This window comes from Apium graveolens, chromosome 10 (assembly GCF_009905375.1).
Source record: "Apium graveolens cultivar Ventura chromosome 10, ASM990537v1, whole genome shotgun sequence".
NCBI lineage: Eukaryota > Viridiplantae > Streptophyta > Magnoliopsida > Apiales > Apiaceae > Apium > Apium graveolens.
The window spans coordinates 37003930-37023154 of NC_133656.1; the positions used below are offsets into that span (position 1 = coordinate 37003930).

Consider the following 19225-nt stretch of genomic DNA (forward strand, 5'->3'; position numbering starts at 1 on the left):
CACTTTCCATATGGCATACTCAGAAGGTCTCAATATGGGAACCCTAATAGTCTCATATCGACTGTGGGTTTGAGTGTTTTGAGTTTCTTGAGTTTTGGTGGGCTTAGTTGGGGTTTGTGTTTCTTCAGACATGATTGTTATTTGGATATTTACTGTATGTGTGTTAACATAAAAGCTCTGATACCACTTGTTAGGTCACACAACACTATAGAAGGGGGTTGAATATAGTGTTTATACAATCAAATCGATTTCAACACAAGTATGTAACAAAGATTAAGTATATTCAAATAAACTTTGTTACAATAGAACTGTTGTTCTCTCTCAGTGATGAACAATATCACTAAGAGCTGCTAGGTTACAATATATAATCTTCTCGATAATGATAACACATATAGTGTAAACCCTAAGCTGTGTTTATATAGTACACAGTTACAAGATATATTCTAATTGATATGGAATATAATTCTGTCTCCTAAAATATATCAATCAGGTATCTTCTACAAGTCTACTAGTCCTCTAACTCTTCATACATATCTTCTTTTGCTTTAGTCCAGATCTTCTCTTGTAAATCAGCCGCATTCCTTACTTGAAGTCTTCCCGCACTTAAGTCCTGATATATATCTTCTGACGCCTTAAGTTCTGATATTAAGTTCTGACTTCAGTAAGTTCTGATTTCAGTAAGTCATGATATGTCATGTTGTTAAGTTCTGAAAACTAAACACAAATCAGATTAGACATGACATCTCAAATATATCTAACATATTTTTAGAAATAGAATTAGGGAAAAGTGGATCGAAAGCGGGTCAGAAAATCGGGTTGCCAGGTTGGGAAGATCAGAAACGGGCCAGGATGAAGCTGCCGGTTTTTCCGCAGCTGCCGGTTTTTCTGCAGCTTTCGGCGAGGCTTCAATCTCCGGCCACCTCCAATCCAGCCCAATAAAGAACCATTTGACCCGTATTTTGCATAAAAAACATCCTATCTAATTTCAGCAACTCAGAATCAGCAACAAATAACACAAACACATCGCAAAACTCAGATTCCGATCAAAAGTTCAAAAATAACCGGCGAAGCTTGACTTTTTCCGATAAGCTCGAACCAGGAATCGTTTGGCCTTCAAACTAGCATCAATCAATTCCTTTTTGCACGATCTATTTACTGGTACTATTCAATTTCATTGATAATCTTTTAATCAAAAACCCCTAATTTTCAATTAAGGACATTCAAACTATATAAAGCTTAATTTTATAATTCAGAGAATCAAACCTCAATTTCTCTATTATATGGAACACAAAATTCAACATATAATATACCAAATTGACCAGAATTCAATGATTTATAACATGTAATCATCAAAACACATAAACAACATCAAAATCAAAAAGTCCTAATTTAATTTGAATTAAATTTGAATTTAATAAAATAAATAGAAAAATAACCTGATGTTTGTATAGTTATATCAATTATAAAACTTGAATCTACCCGTCGAGAGTTTCGTTTTGGTTACTCGTACTCCAAGATCGGACTTCGATAACGCCCTCAAATCTTCGTTTGATTATGATAAACGCGACGAATCTTACTATTTTCTCTGGATAAATATCTGATTTTACTGTTTGTTTGTGTTTTTCGATACAAAATAAAGTACTGTACCAGCTATTTATATTTACGGAATATCAGTACCCCGTTGGATCATATCGGATATATAAATAGAATACTTAATAGCTAAGTATTAATAAAACCGATCCAATTTGGTACCGGTTTTAGGATAAACATCAAAACCGGGTTTTAAATACAGTTTTGGGTTCAGCGCTTTTTGGTTGCACGTACTACGAGAAGATAATAGTATTTTAATCAAAATATTTTGTATATAAAAAATATCTAATTTATCACTTTACCGAAATAATTGAATAGTATCGTAAAATTTATACCGGGAATCGTACAGGTAAAACCGTACTCCGGATTGAAAAAAATCAAAACTCAGAATAATCAAATTAGGCTAGAAATTAGTTTTCCTGTAATTTTCGGGTAGTAAAAAATGAAAAAACCGTTGAAGTTGGAAGATTCCCGAATAATCAAAATAATTAATAATTGAAAAATAATTAATCATATCTATAAATCATTTACAGAATCATAGAATGACATATAAATTATTAGAAAAATATCAAAATATTTTATACCTCATTTTAGATATATAAAAATTAAAATTCACAAATTTTATCACATATAAACATCAAACATGGGTACCAATTAACACATAAGTCACCAATAATTTATATAATATTCACACATAATATTCATTTATTGACAAAAATAATTACAGGATATATCCCGAATATTACACATTGGCTCATTACCAGCATGTCTCCTCCTTAAAGCGAATTCATCGTCCGATGATTCAGAGTCTCTAGCAGACTAGGATCCTGAGAATTCTCGGTTCTCATGGATGGGAGCCAAGCCACAGATATATTGGGGCGTCCTCCCTTGTCCCTCACTTTGATTAGAAATTTAATAAATGATACAATCATCTTTAAGATGTAAACAAGACTTGAACTTATCGAAACAAGACTTGAAACAAGACTTTAAGACACTTGTGTAAGTAATGAACCGCAAGTAACATATTGTTAGCTTTAAGATCTTTGTGAATGATTTTTAGCTTGGAGTCTCGATGTAGATACAAAAGTCCCCTGAAAACTCCATTTAAAATATTGTAGAAGTTTAGCCAATCCACTAACCTGTTATTTTCTTTATCTACACATTTTCAATAGTATCTATTCAAAATTTCGTTAGAACTAAATGATGTACAAGATGAAAAAATATGTTAGAAAATATATCTAGGATCAGAAGTTTCTGAGACACAAACTACATTCATGAGGATAGAAGAAAATACAAGCATATAATATATTACACATTAGTCCGTAGAACTGTTTGGTTTCATAAGTACTGGAAAGAGATTCCGACACAACTAATATAATTACATTTTTGCAGAAGTACATTAAAAGGACAAGTAAACTAAAAAAACAAGTAAAGATATGTCAAACAACTAATCTGATTCTAATAAATTCAATTAACGTTACCTTTTTACTGAATTTTGAAGTAAGCAAATTGAATGACGGTGACTGTTGCACATGCTTTGTTCCTACGGTTTGTTAGAACTGTCAACACACTTTCATTGAAGTACATAAATAGTAATAATTAAGGTTATTTAGCAACTGTGCGAGCACGCTGACACATATATAAAATTAAATAGCTGAAGTTCATCCACAAATCCACGATCATCGTATAAGTCATCAATAACGGTTAAGAATGTAGCTATTTTTTTAGTGATAATCGGGAATCGTTTAAATGAGGCTCAAATGAGATACCAATAATATGCAGATAGATTCATATGGAGTTATTGAGCTGGGAACTTTAGGGAATAGATATACCTTCCTAAATAACTCCAATGCCTCAATACTAAGTTCACAAAGATCAATACAAAGTTGGATCCCAGTTAACAGAACACCATGGTGCTTTTCTTTAAGTAGGGAAGCAGCAGGGTTGACAAAGTTTTCTGCCAGATGAGGGATTTTCCTTATAATCCTTATGGAGCACAATGTTGCCTATATATAAGATACAGAAAAGCCTGGCATAAGGTGTTTTCAATGGTATTCAGTGTGCTTCAGATATTACAGGTATATATACAGGTACCACTTATGATTGATGACACAATAGCGTGTGTATGAGTGTGTCACTATTAAAACTCATACAAGCAAGCTTGACATCCGCAGGCAAGCTTGACATCAGTGGGTATTTCACAGCTATGACATGAAGTCACCATTTAGAAAATCTATGTTGTTGATGAGGTGAACGTTTAGTTTATGTGCCTGAAACCTTATACCAGAAAACTAAGAAATAGATTAAACCTAGGTCCTAAAGGCATAAACAATGTTGTGGGAAAATGTAGAGGACACAACTTGAATGTCATCATGAGAAATAAGTCTACATAACAGATGACAGTTCAAAGATTGATAAAAGTTTAAACCAAATATCACTTCATCAGGGCTAAAATATAGTGTCTGCATTGCCTTCATTGTCTTCTTCTATTGTGAGCTACGATAAACATTTGTTATAGCAGTTCCAGCTGGTGGTCCCCCATTTGTCATAAACTGCTTAATGCTATAGATAAACTGTAACGCCTTTTCACTTCGAATCGGGTATTCTCTGCAAAAAGGATATTTTCATGTCAGCTGGGAACAAACTAACAATTTCAGTCTAAAATAACTATTGCAAAACATAGTAAAAATTTGTCTCGTCCCCTTCTTTCTTCCAAAAAATTGTTTAGGATCAAGGTAATGCTCAAAAATAAATCTACTAATTATAGAAAGCCATAAAAGTTTCAGAATTTCTTATTTCTAGAAGAGAAAGATGTCTTATATATCTGTATAGGGGATTCCACTAGATCATCATTGAAAGGCACAAACTTGGGCTTACCATGTGTAGTGCCGGAACTGAACAAAAGTACAATTAATATACAGTACAAATACCCTTCACAATAAGCAAAAACAAACTTGGTATGCTTACTCGGTACTCATCATCTCACTCTCCCCCTGATTTAGTAATCGATTTTCTTTTACTAAGTTGAAAAAATAAAAATTACGGGTCTATTTATTGTTCCCCTTCCACCGAAACTGATAAGTGGCATTTTATACCACTTAGAACGTCTTAAAATGGTTTAAATTGGTGTCTTGAAATCAAGTATTTTGTGTATTTGATGCGTTTTTCTAGTGTTTATGGGACTATTATATAAGTAGATTTGAGACGTTTTCATAGAGAATATGAAGGAGATTATGTTTTAGATTGTGTTTGGCGCAAGAAGCGGAGGAGATAAGGAAGAAGACCGATTTAGCACACCGCAACGAAGAGGAAGCATATATTCTTGTGATTCTTGTTTCGTTGTAACGTTGGATGCTAGTTTTCTTGCTTTGACTTATTTACTCTTGTGACGTACTCTGTTTTAATATAATTAGTTTAGTTATTATTTTCTTGTGTTGTTTATCATGATTTCATATGAACCCATGATGGCGATAAGTTCTATTATGGGCTAATCGTGATCATGGGGTTGCAACGGATTTATTATGGAATTCTTTAGTTAATTGTTTAATACTTTAGTGTGTGATGATTGCATGATATCTAGTATTGGTTGTGCATATTCGTCTTATGTGCGTCGCGAACATATAAGATAGGGTGCTAATCTCTTGTGAAGCGACGGTGGATCTTGAGATTTAGAACTTGCCATGCTAGCATAGGTTCATGTACGTTGTGCATGATTAGTGGGTAACTCTAACAGTTTTATTTGCCCTATGTAATCAAAAGGAATAACTTGTGCTTAAATCGTTATGTTGTCAATTTCTGTAGACATTTAGGAACTCAACATAATTGATGACTATTCAACTTCTATCTTAATTGTGGATGTTTGGTAGAATGGTATTAGTACAATGAAAGTTGGCTTTTATCAGTTCCGTGTTATTCGATTAATGTCATCACTGTCACATGCTAAAGGTAATAACAATGGCTATAGAAGGAAGTAATAATGAAGTTGTGATCTCATGAGTGTTTTATTATTGATAAATTGAAGTGTTAGTTAAGTGGTTAATTAAGTAGTTAATTATAATTAATATTTAATCAACAATTTTAAGTGTTATCTTAATATTGAGAAGTAATCATACATTGGTGAGTGAGTTTAATTAGACAATAACTTAGTCTGAGTCTCTGAGGGAACGAACTAGAAAGTATTCTATATTACTTGCGAACGCGTATACTTGCGTGAATACTAGTGCATGTTTTCGCCCTAACAAGTTTTTGGCGCCGCTGCCGGGGACTCGGCGTATTTGTTTAGTTTATGTACTTACCATCATTGGTCATTAGGACTCAGTGATGAGGACGTAGTAGTTAATTACTCTTTTCGGTTGTGTTTCAGGTACTTTAGCAAGCGTTTATGCAAACTCGTTCTCGTGCTCGCAAGAGGACCTTAGATACAGCTGAGGAGAAAGACGAAGTTCTTGATACTCCGGAGAAGTTAGATTTTGAGGATTCAGATTCAGGAACTGAGCAGAAAGAACCAGTAAACATGGGAGATCGTATTGTTCAAGCTGATCCAGCTCTTATGGATTTTTCTCGGCCTAAAATTGATGACATTCAGTCAAGCATCCTTCATCCGGCTATTCAAGCTAACACCTTTGAAATCAAGCCGGGCACTATTCAGATGGTGCAGAATTCTGTTTCTTTTGGAGGAGCGGCAACTGAAGACCCCAACATGCACATAAGGAATTTTGTCGAGATCTGCAGCACTTTTAAGTATAATGGCGTGACCGATGAGGCTATCAAGTTGAGGCTTTTCCCATTCTCACTGAGGGATAAGGCTAAAGACTGGTTACATTCTGAACCAGTTGGGTCCATCACTACGTGGCAAGATCTTGCGCAAAAGTTTCTGGTGAAGTTTTATCCAATGGCAAAGACTGCTGCTATGAGGAGTGCTCTTACTCAGTTTGCGCAGCAACCTACAGAATCTATGTGCGAGGCTTGGGAACGCTACAAGGAAATGTTGAGAAAATGTCCACATCATGGAATGCCGGATTGGATGGTAATCACTGGTTTTTATAATGGTTTGGGGGCCCAATCTCGGCCCATGCTCGATGCAGCAGCTGGAGGAGCCTTATGGGCTAAAAGCTATACTGAGGCGTATAATCTTATAGAGACAATGGCTGCAAATGAGCATCAAAACCCAACTTAGAGGATGACGTCAGGCAAGGTCGCAGGTATTCTGGAAGTTGATGCAGCCACCGCTATTGCAGCCCAGCTCCAAGCGCTATCAATGAAGGTTGATTCTTTGGCTACGTATGGAGTTAATCAAATAGCTATGGTTTGTGAGCTTTGTGCAGGTTCTCATGCTACGGATCAGTGTTCTCTTGTCAACGAATCTGTTCAGTATGTGAATAATTATCAGCGGCAACAGCAGCCTGTGCCAGCGACCTATCATCCTAACAACAGAAATCATCCAAATTTCAGCTGGGGAAATAATCAGAATGCTATTCAGCCACCATATCAGCAAGGAGTGAGTAAACAGTTTAACCCACCTGGATTCCAGCAACCACAGCAGTATGCTACAAGGCAATCATATCCTCAACAGGGAAGTGCAGCTGCACCTACTAGTGCTGATTTTGAGGAACTTAAGCTGTTGTGCAAGAGTCAGGCGGTTTCTATCAAGATCTTGGAAAATCAAATCGGTCAATTAGCCAATGCAGTGCTCAATCGTCAACCTGGCACTCTTCCCAGTGACACGGAAGTACCAGGCAGGAAGGAAGCTAAAGAGCAAGTCAAGGCTATTACCTTAAGGTCTGGAAAAGTAGCTGATGCTGAAAAGGCAAAAGAAGTCGAAGCTGAAGTTAGAGATGAAGAATCTAAGCAAAAGGAGAAAGTGGCGGAACCAAAGAAGACTACTGTTGAACACACTCTGCCTGAGGCTAATACAGGGGAGAAACAGCTCTATCCTCCACCACCTTTTCCTAAGAGATTGCAGCAACAAAAGCTGGATAGACAGTTCGGGAAGTTTCTGGAGGTGTTCAAGAAACTTCACATCAATATACCTTTCGCTGAGGCTCTGGAACAAATGCCTAGTTATGCGAAGTTTATGAAGACTATTCTTTCAAGGAAGGTGAAGCTGGATGACCTTGAAACCGTTGCTCTCACGGAAGAATGCAGCGCTGTTCTGCAGCAAAAGTTACCACCAAAACTGAAAGATCCAGGAAGCTTCACCATTCCTTGCACCATTGGCAATCTAACTTTTGACAAGTGCCTTTGTGATTTGGGAGCAAGCATTAATCTGATGCCCTTGTCGATCTTTAAAAAGCTGGATCTGCCTGATCCAAAACCCACATACATGTCGCTACAATTGGCGGACCGTTCCATTACTTACCCAAGGGGCATAGTTGAGGATGTGCTCGTCAAGGTGGATAAGCTCTTCTTTCCTGCAGATTTTGTTATTCTGGATTTTGAGGAAGATAAGAAGATTCCCATAATCTTGGGGAGGCCTTTTTTGGCTACTGGCCGTACCTTGATAGATGTGCAAAAAGGGGAACTTACTATGCGGGTCCAAGATCAGGATGTGACCTTCAACGTATTCAAGGCAATGAAATTCCCTACAGAAGATGAGGAGTGTTTAAAAGTGGATGTGATTGATTCCGCAGTTACTTCGGAACTCGATCACATGCTAATGTCTGATGCATTGGAAAAGGCCTTAGTGGGGGATTTTGACAGCGATGATGAAGATAGCAACGAGCAATTACAATATCTGAACGCTTCTCCATGGAAGCGAAAGCTCGACATACCATTTGAATCTCTTGGTACTTATGACCTTAAGAATGCTGAAGGGAAACTCAAACCATCAATAGAGGAAGCACCTACCTTGGAGCTCAAACCATTACCTGAACACTTGAGGTATGCTTTTTTAGGTGATTCATCTACGTTACCTGTTATTATTTCAGCTGACCTTTCAGGTAGTGAGGAAGACAAGCTCTTAAGGATTTTGAGAGAATTCAAATCGGCTATAGGATGGACCATAGCAGACATCAAGGGGATAAGTCCTTCATATTGTATGCATAAAATTCTGTTAGAGGAAGGTAGTAAGCCAATTGTGGAACAGCAGCGAAGACTGAACCCGATCATGAAGGAGGTGGTGAAGAAAGAAATTCTGAAATGGCTAGATGCAGGCATCATTTATCCTATTTCTGACAGCTCGTGGGTGAGCCCCGTGCAATGTGTACCTAAGAAAGGAGGTATCACTGTGGTCGCAAATGAAAAGAATGAGCTCATCCCTACTCGAACAGTTGCAGGATGGAGAGTATGCATGGATTATAGAAAATTGAACAAAGCCACAAGGAAGGATCACTTCCCTCTCCCATTCATTGATCAAATGCTTGACAGATTGGCGGGACATGAGTATTTTTGTGTTCTGGATGGTTATTCCGGGTATAATCAGATTTGTATTGCACCAGAGGATCAGGAAAAGACTACCTTCACTTGTCCATTTGGCACATTTGCTTTTCGTAGAGTTTCGTTTGGGTTATGTGGCGCCCCGGCCACCTTTCAGAGATGTATGATGGCTATATTCTCTGACATGATTGGAAATAACGTCGAAGTGTTCATGGATGACTTCTCCGTCTTTGGACACTCATATGATGAATGTTTGAATAATCTGCGCGCCGTACTCAAAAGATGCGTGGAAACTAATTTGGTGCTTAATTGGGAGAAATGTCATTTTATGGTGCGTGAAGGCATTATCCTTGGGCATAAGGTCTCTAGCAAAGGTCTGGAGGTGGACAAGGCCAAGGTGGGAGTCATTGAAAATCTTCCCCCACCTAATTCGGTGAAAGGAATCCGTAGTTTTCTCGGTCATGCGGGTTTTTATCGGCGATTCATCAAGGACTTTTCAAAGATATCTAAGCCGTTGTGCAATTTACTTGAGAAAGATGTGCCTTTCAAATTTGATGATGAATGTTTGGCAGCATTCGAGACTCTCAAGGAGAGTTTGATCACGGCACCAGTTATTACAGCACCAGATTGGACAGAACCGTTTAAGATGATGTGTGATGCGAGTGACTATGCGGTAGGTGCAGTTCTGGGACAGCGCAAGAAAAATCTCTTCCATGTGGTCTACTATGCGAGTAAGACTTTAAATGGGGCCCAATTGAACTACACCACTACTGAGAAGGAGCTTTTGGCTATAGTCTTTGGCTTTGAGAAATTTCGATCTTATCTGCTTGGTACGAAAGTAACAGTATTCACTGATCATGCAGCTATTCGCTATCTGGTTTCTAAGAAGGATTCGAAGCCGAGACTCATTCGTTGGGTGCTTTTACTTCAGGAATTTGAGTTAGAGATCAAAGATAGAAAAGGTACCGAGAATCAAGTAGCTGACCATCTCTCTAGGTTGGAGAATCCCGATTCTACTTCACAAGATAGGGCGTTAATCAATGAATCTTTTCCGGGTGAGCAGTTGTTTGTAATTCAGGAGGAAGAACCATGGTTTGCAGATATTGTAAACTATCTTGTCAGCAATATAATGCCGCTTAATTTGACATCCGCTCAAAAGAAGAAGTTTCTGCATAAGGTGATGTGGTATATGTGGGATGAACCATATTTGTTTAGACAGGGAGCTGATCAGATCATCAGGAGATGTATCCCGTTCTGTGAGACGGAGGGGATATTACGAGACTGCCATTCCACGGTTTATGGTGGACACTATGGAGGTGAGAAGACGGCAGCTCGTATTCTGCAAGCAGGTCTTTTCTGGCCTACTTTGTTCAAGGATGCTCATCAGTTTGTTTTAAGGTGTGATCGTTGCCAAAGAGTGGGAAATTTGTCAAGGAAGGATGAGATGCCATTAAATGTGATGCTTGAAGTCGAGGTCTTTGATGTATGGGGAATCAATTTCATGGGGCCTTTTATCTCGTCTTGCAATAATCGGTACATCTTGCTGGCAGTCGATTATGTCTCAAAATGGGTCGAAGTTAAAGCTTTACCGACAAATGATGCAAAGGCAGTGCTAAATTTTCTTCATAAGCAAATTTTCACAAGGTTTGGAACGCCTCGGGTAATCATAAGTGATGAAGGATCGCATTTTTGCAACCGTAAGTTCACTTCTATGATGCAGCGTTATAATGTGAATCATCGAGTAACTACTGCCTATCATCCGCAAACAAATGGTCAAGCGGAAGTGTCTAACAGAGAGATAAAGCGCATTCTAGAGAAGGTTGTTTGTCCGTCAAGGAAGGATTGGTCTTTAAAGCTCGATGAAGCTGTTTGGGCTTACAGAACAGCATACAAAACTCCACTTGGGATGTCACCGTTTCAGTTGGTGTACGGTAAGGGATGTCATCTACCGGCGGAGCTTGAGCATAAGGCCTACTGGGCATTGAAGAAATTGAACCTGGATTTAGATGCAGCTGGTAAGAAAAGAATGCTTCAGCTTAATGAACTTGATGAATTTTGACTTCAAGCGTACGAGAATAACAAAATGTATAAGGAAAAGGTGAAGAGGTGGCATGATAGGAAGCTACATCCTAAGTTATTTATGCCAGGGCAACAAGTTCTGTTATTCAACTCTCGGCTCCGACTTTTTCCTGGGAAGTTGAAATTAAGGTGGTCTGGACCTTTTATTGTCAAAACTGTGTTTCCACATGGAGCGGTGGAAATTTTTGAGAATGATTCGGACCAAGCATTCAAGGTTAACGGTCAGTGGTTGAAGCACTATTATGGGGACATGGCAAACCGAGAGGTGGTTAGTGCTATTTTGTTGACTACTTGAGAAAGGTACGGAACGTCAAGCTAATGACGAAAAAGAAAGCGCTGCGTGGGAGGCAACCCATGAATTGTTGTTACAGGAACCCTTAGAAGTTAATAACCTATCCAAAAACACAAAAAAATCAGAAAACAGGGGCTGAAAAAAAAAAATCCAGAGACCCTCTGCGCGCCCGCGCAGCTATGCTGAGCGGCCGCGTAGCTTGCTGCGCGCCCGCGCAGAAATGCTGAGCGGCCGCGCAGGGGTCGAGTTCCAGAAAATTTTTTGCAGTTCAGAAAAAAAAAAAACAAAAACACAAAAAACCCATCACAGAACATAAACCCACGAATTTTTTTCCCATTACCCCATGATTTTATCCCTCAACCCCACTCCTAATCTAATTTAACCTACTCCACACACTATATATACATACACCTATCCTACATATCTCCCACAAACTTCCTACACTTAAACCCTCTCATAAACATCAAAAATCAGTTCTTACACACTTTTATTCATAAATCAATGGCACCCAAGAGAGCACGCACTATTGACAGCAGCAGCACAGTTCCTATTGCTGATTCATCAAGGGGTACTGCTGCAAGGCCTCGGTTAACTGGCAGAGCTGCGGAGGAGGAGTACACTAGGCTGTTGGGGAAGCCGATTCTGAAGGAGAGGGGGTTTTTACCATCAGGGAGGGATGGTGAGTTGTTGCCCATGATTGCAGAGAAGGGGTGGATAGCTTTTTGTGAGTCACCCGAAGCAGTACCGATGAGTGTTGTTCGCGAGTTCTACGCGAACGTGAAGGCTGAAAAGAATGGGTTTTCTGTAGTTCGTGGGCTGACGGTTGATTATCATCCTGCGGCGATTCGCTGTGTGATTGGACAACGAGAGAGGAAGCCCGAGGAGGAGAACTGGAATGAAAAGACTGCTGAGGATTTTGACTTGGATTTGATTTGTGCGACTCTCTGTCGACCGGGCACAGTTTGGAACCGCAGTCCAGCCAATAATGAGTATCGTCACTTTCCGGCGATCGCCATGAACAGGTATGCCCGTGCATGGAATGCATTTATATGTGCTAATATTTTGCCTTCTTCACATGCACACGAGGTCACAGTTGAGAGAGCACAGTTGTTGTGGGGAATTCTGAATGAGGAATACTATGTGGACCTTGGTGAGTTTATCTACCAAGGAGTTCTGAAGTTTTTGAGGGGAGCGAAGCATATGAACATCCCTTATGCATCCACGGTTACGAAGCTATGCCGAGCAGTAGGAGTGAACTGGTCGGCTCATGAGCAGTTGCAGTTGCCAGCAGCTCCGATAGATTCTGGCACTCTGAATGGGATGCAGGAGTGGACCGGTGGTGAGCCTGAGGAGCATGGGCTGGGTTATCGTCTTCCAGGAGGACGTCCAGCACGAGGTGCTACTATGGCTAGGCCAGGGCGTGGTGAGGCTGGTTCTTCGAGAGCTCAGGAGGGTGCTGGGATGGGTGATGCCCAATATAGGAGGCTTTCACGGCGGATGGATGCCATGTATGAGACGCAGAGCAGGTTTGCTCAGGAGCTCACTCTTGCATTAGGGACTGCTTTTCGAGGCCTTGGAGCTGATATCCAGTAGCCAGTTTTTGGTGAGGACTCTGCATACCCGCCGCCTGATACTCCACCCACTGAGGGTGATGATGATGATGACTCCGAGTAGGTATACCCTGTGTTCCTTTCTACTACCTTCACTGGGGACAGTAAAGATTTTAAGTTTGGGGGTGGTAGTTAAGGAATATTTTGTGTGTGTCATATAGCTACATATTCATGATAGTTAGTTCATATAGTTGCATAATTTTTGCCATATAGTTTTTTTTATATAGCTTTATTTGTTTGTCATATCATATAGCTCATGCATATACCATGATCCCTTTTGCAATGATTTATCGACTGAATTGTGATATTGATGCGAGTGTAGTGATAACATTAAAGTGATATTAAGTTGTGTAGGTTGATATGCATGCTAGAAGCACTTGTATTTTCACTAAATCTTAGAGAATGCTTAAGGGCTAGATTGTTGTTATGATCTGATTATTTTCGAGGATAATCTATTTATTATGCTTAGAATTTGATAATAGGTTCTTAGTGGTAAAGGCATGAAAAAGAAAAAAAAATGGATTAAAAATGGAATTTGTTGCTAGTTGTGGCTAGGCGTCAAATGGCTAGTAGCCGGCTCGCATGTTATGCGAGTAGTCTAGGGTTGAGCAAGATGGAGCGAAACGCACTTGCTCAGAAAAAAAAAATTTCATAATTGATCAAGAGTGGGCTCTTTGGTATTCGAGTTATTAAGTTCTTAGGGGACTTTGTGCCTAGTGACCTAAGGCTTTTAGAGTCTGGGATCCGCTAACCTAACGCTCGTTACATGGATACCATTGTATAAGTCTTTTGTGGACCTCACTCATTGCACGGTCAAATAAGCATTTGAGTTGTAAATAAAAAGCACAATTCCGTAGTAAGCTCCAGAGTTCTTGTAGTGTTGTATATCACTTTGTGCCTAGAATTTTTATTCTTTGTATAATCGTAGGATTGCCTTGAAGATAGTCTAGTCATAGTAATTGGTCTAGTTCCGAAGCATATCTGTTAAGCATTTGCACACACCACGTTTCTGGCTGTATGTCCGTTTGCATGAGTTTATTGATCTTTAGTGTCTAACTGCATTCGTTGAGACGTGACAATTTGGTTGGTTAATTGTAGTAAGAGGGATCGTTGTATTTTCATATAGATTGCATTCATGCATATTTTTATTTGTTTTGAGTCTGTGACGCTTGAGGACGAGCATCGATTTAAGTTTGGGGGTGTGATAAGTGGCATTTTATACCACTTAGAACGTCTTAAAATGGTTTAAATTGGTGTCTTGAAATCAAGTATTTTGTGTATTTGATGCGTTTTTCTAGTGTTTATGCATTTCAGGGTATTAGTTGCATTTCGGAGGAGGAATCATCAAGAATAAGCCTTGACATGTGTTCATCATTGCGAGAGGAAAAGAACGGGCAGATTACGGCGAAGAAACGGAGCAAACCTGGATTTTTTCCAGTAGGGTCCTGCGCGCCCGCGCAGCAATGCTGAGCGGCCGCGCAGCAGCCTTGCGCGCCCGCGCAGAAATGCTGAGCGGCCGCGCAGGGTCGGGGAAAAGGATAAATTATTTTAGACTTCTACTTCTGTTTGGCTTCCAACTTCTATGTAATCTGAGTTTTATGGAACTATTATATAAGTAGATTTGAGACGTTTTCATAGAGAATATGAAGGAGATTATGTTTTAGATTGTGTTTGGCGCAAGAAGCGAAGGAGATAAGGAAGAAGACCGATTTAGCACACCGCAACGAAGAGGAAGCATATATTCTTGTGATTCTTGTTTCGTTGTAACGTTGGATGCTAGTTTTCTTGCTTTGACTTATTTACTCTTGTGACGTACTCTGTTTTAATATAATTAGTTTAGTTATTATTTTCTTGTGTTGTTTATCATGATTTCATATGAACCCATGATGGCGATAAGTTCTATTATGGGCTAATCGTGATCATGGGGTTGCAACAGATTTATTATGGAATTCTTTAGTTAATTGTTTAATACTTTAGTGTGTGATGATTGCATGATATCTAGTATTGGTTGTGCGTATTCGTCTTATGTGCATCGCGAACATATAAGATAGGGTGTTAATCTCTTGTGAAGCGACGATAGATCTTGAGATTTAGAACTTGCCATGCTAGCATAGGTTCATGTACGTTGTGCATGATTAGTGGGTAACTCTAACAGTTTTATTTGCCCTATGTAATCAAAAGGAATAACTTGTGCTTAAATCGTTATGTTGTCAATTTCTGTAGACATATAGGAACTCAACATAATTGATGACTATTCAACTTCTATCTTAATTGTGGATGTTTGGTAGAATGGTATTAGTACAATGAAAGTTGGCTTTTATCAGTTCCGTGTTATTCGATTAATGTCATCACTGTCACATGCTAAAGGTAATAACAATGGATATAGAAGGAAGTAATAATGAAGTTGTGATCTCATGAGTGTTTTATTATTGATAAATTGAAGTGTTAGTTAAGTGGTTAATTAAGTAGTTAATTATAATTAATATTTAATCAACAATTTTAAGTGTTATCTTAACATTGAGAAGTAATCATACATTGGTGAGTGAGTTTAATTAGACAATAACTTAGTCTGAGTCTCTGAGGGAACGAACTAGAAAGTATTCTATATTACTTGCGAACGCGTATACTTGCGTGAATATTAGTGCATATTTTCGCCCTAACAGAAACCAATTAAAATAAACTAAATTTATAGATATTAATATTTATTGTGAAAATTTATTATGTTGTGTCAATGAGATTTCCTTTTTTAATTATATCTGGTCTAAAAGCTTGTGCAAGTCTCAGCGTTTTTTTTATTATGACATATTAAGGGTAATAATTTCATATTTGAGGCCGTGTTCATATTTATAAATAGGCTCAGCCTTACGAACACCATTGGCCATTGGTAAAGTGGCTCAAAGTTATGAAGGATAATTTATATAAATAAATATTTACAGCTAGCCATTAGTCTTGTACTGTGTACTTATACTCTGAACTTCATATCCCATGCATTTCCTTTAACCACATACCCCTCAACAAAGATTGCAGTTCTTGTCAACAACAGATACAAAGCACATACCCTATATTAACTTTCTAAACCGAAACCCTGATTAAACATTCAATTAAGATAACCATAACTCTAAAGAAAACAAAAACATAAAAGTGAGTATGAAGTTTAATTAAAATTCTAATTAACAATATCCAACACTAATTTAACAATAATTAACAATGAATAAGATAAAATAAAATAAACAATCGATTAGAATAAATTTGGGGAAGATGATTTGGGGAAAAGACATACCATTCTCGAGCTTGAGACTGCTAGCTTGATTAATCTTCTTTAAGCATCGTCAATCTTCTTAGTGTATCTTCGAGTGTCTGTGAATGTGTCGTGTTGGTGAGTGTATCAGTGTATGAATATTTTATGTATGTGCTTGGGTCTGAATTTTAATTTGTTATTTTGGTAAGCAGGGAAAATAAGTACAGAAGTGCCGCTCAAAAGTTTTCACCGGCCTGCTTAAATTTTTGGTGGCCCACCTAAATTTTGGGCCCAAAACTCTGATTTAAGGCAATGGATAGCTAATGCATTGCAATAACATGTATTTTGTAACACCCTCTAAATTTTGTTAACTCAATTGCAATGTTTTTAAAATTCCTTGCAATAGACATGAACTTATTTATCAATAGCAACGTTTTTTAGATAATTTTTAGAAATCTGGTTGCGAAAGCCAATCTCTGATATAGTTAAGAGAGTGTTTTTCCTTAGAAAATTAAGGCTACTTGCGCCTACTAGGTGTACAGGGGAGGCTACTTGTGCTAAGAGTGAACAAGGTACATTTTTGACTTAGTTTTTTTATCTAATTTCTTCCATGTTGCTCCTACTAGGACAAGACCACTTCTGGCAATTGCTTTTTGAGCCATACTATAAGTTACTTGCTCCTACTAGATAATAGAGTAGCATGGGTGACTTCTACTACAAGGTAGTGATCACTTTGACTTAGTTTATGTAACGCAGTTTAACCCTTTAACTGTTTTGTCTTCACGCCTTCTCTCCGAGTCTTCGTATGAACCATATAACCTTCATATTCAGATAAAAATCCTCACTTAACTATTTTCTAATCATAGTACTTATTTTCCCTTCACGGATTACTGACGCCTAGTGTAGTAGTCTGGTTCACAAATGACTAGTTCCGCTCTCAGGCCTTCATACTATAATCTTTACAAACCATTATTAAGTCTTCTACCATATATAACCAACTTCACTTGGAATCCTTTAGGTCTTCACACTAATCCTAATAATTGCTTTAAATGACTTCAACCTTATTTCTCCGATACCTGAACATATTAATGAACTTCATACGTACTTCTATTGATGTCTTCTTTACTGCAGCTACCAAAATCATTATATATATACCTAATAATCAATATGTACTGATTCTAGTGGAACATAGATTATTTACAAGTTCTTTGTTCTATGTTAAGTTATCTAAATCAGTATTGTTGAGTTATACATGCAACTTCAATTTTGTTCAACATACATCATAGGCTCTCTTTATCTCTCTCACTCCCCCCCCTCTCTCTCTCTTAGTGAATAGATTTTGTTCTCTAAATGATCTGGGAGAGTAAGCAAGAACTTCATGTTCAGCTCTTTGGTCTCATAGATTTTACCATAAAGTTTCAGAACATTTGTCAACCTCTTGAATCTCTCAAACACCTCAGTGATGCCCTCGGTATGCTTTTCCATGAAGGCTTCATATTGAGAAATAAGGATATGTTTCATGTCCTCCCTCACTTCTTCAGTGCCTTCACATAAGACCTCTATGTGATCGCACATAAGTTTGGCATTATCCAGATTAGAAATAGTACCAAACATATCCAAATTCATGGAATCACATATAAAGAGTGGGAGACATCCATCTAAATCCACTTTTTGTTTTTCAGTCTTTGTGTATAGTATTGAATCTTTTGGAACGAAACTTCTTGGTATGATTATTGTTCCTTCAATTGATTCAGGGATCTTGGTTTGGAGAATGAATGGACCAAACTTCGAGATTTCAAGATACAAAGGGTTTGAGACTTTAATGAACAATATCATCTTTTTCTTTCAAAGAGCATACAACTTCCTTTCAAATTTTGGGATCGTGATACTGCTTAGTTCTTAAAAAATCATGTTCTTGAGAGATCACTGGTTGTATATTTATTTACAACATACTCTAATACCACTTGGTATAGAATAAAGAATTAAAAACTAGACAGAGGATGGGGGTGAATGACTAGTTTGAGATTTTCAAACTGTTTTCTTTGCAACTGGAAACACTAATAAAATAAATGAGTTGTTGCAGTTGAAAGCAAGTAAAGACACGAGATTTTATCAATTCACTTTATATAAGATATAAAAAATTATTCTATAATTATTAAGAAAAACAAAGTTATTTTTCATAGCTTCTTCTCAAGAACAGGTTCTTGAGTTGGTTTACAGAGAGAGAAAATATTACAATCAGTTTTTATCACTGTTTTCGCACAACTAAACATGGGATGGGCACAATATTAATATTGCATTGTACTACCATGAGTGCTCATCTATTTACAACAAAGAATTTTATCATGTTAGGGGACACGTAGCAGCCTTTTGATGACCACCTCTTTTCTGTTATCCGCTCCTGATCGTTTGATGTTTGCCTTGTTTTCTTTCTTTCCAAGTTTTGCTGTAGGCTTGACACATGTCCATGTACCACCTCCATGTACAAGATGTTGTTATGATTTGTTTCTTCATTTCTGGTAATTTGTACTTTCATATGTCCTGTTGTGAAGAGGTCCATTGAAGATATTGTGAACTCCATTTGATTTGAATATGTTATCAAATTTTACTTTGGACTTCTCGATATAGTATGATTCTACAATTCATTGTTTAGCATTTTTCTTGACTTCTCGGTGTGATACAAATTCAGACTTTCATATGTCCAGTTGTGAAGAGGTCCATTGAAGATATTGTGAACTCCATTTGATTTGAATATGTTATCAATTTTTACTTTGGACTTCTTGATATAGTGTGATTCTGCAATTCATTGTTTAGCATTTTTCTTGACTTCTCGGTGTAATACAAATTCAGACTTCTCGATGTAATACAAGTTTGGACTTTTTGACATAGGACAAACTTGGACTATATCATAGTTTAGCTGTTAACTCTGATGGAATTGATGATATGACTCTTCTAGACTTCACGATATCGAACTTATACTTTTCTCCAACTTTATTAGTTTTATATCTTCAATTTTCTGCATGAACAATCTTCATTGAACTT

The 19225-nt window shown here is 37.8% G+C and overlaps 1 non-coding gene across 1 annotated transcript; it reads right to left on the bottom strand.

The window, feature by feature from the left end:
- Positions 1–6496: 6496 nt before the first annotated feature.
- Positions 6497–6603, bottom strand: LOC141694125 (small nucleolar RNA R71). Its single transcript, XR_012563453.1, has one exon. It is a non-coding gene; the product is annotated as a small nucleolar RNA R71 (small nucleolar RNA).
- Positions 6604–19225: the final 12622 nt, after the last annotated feature.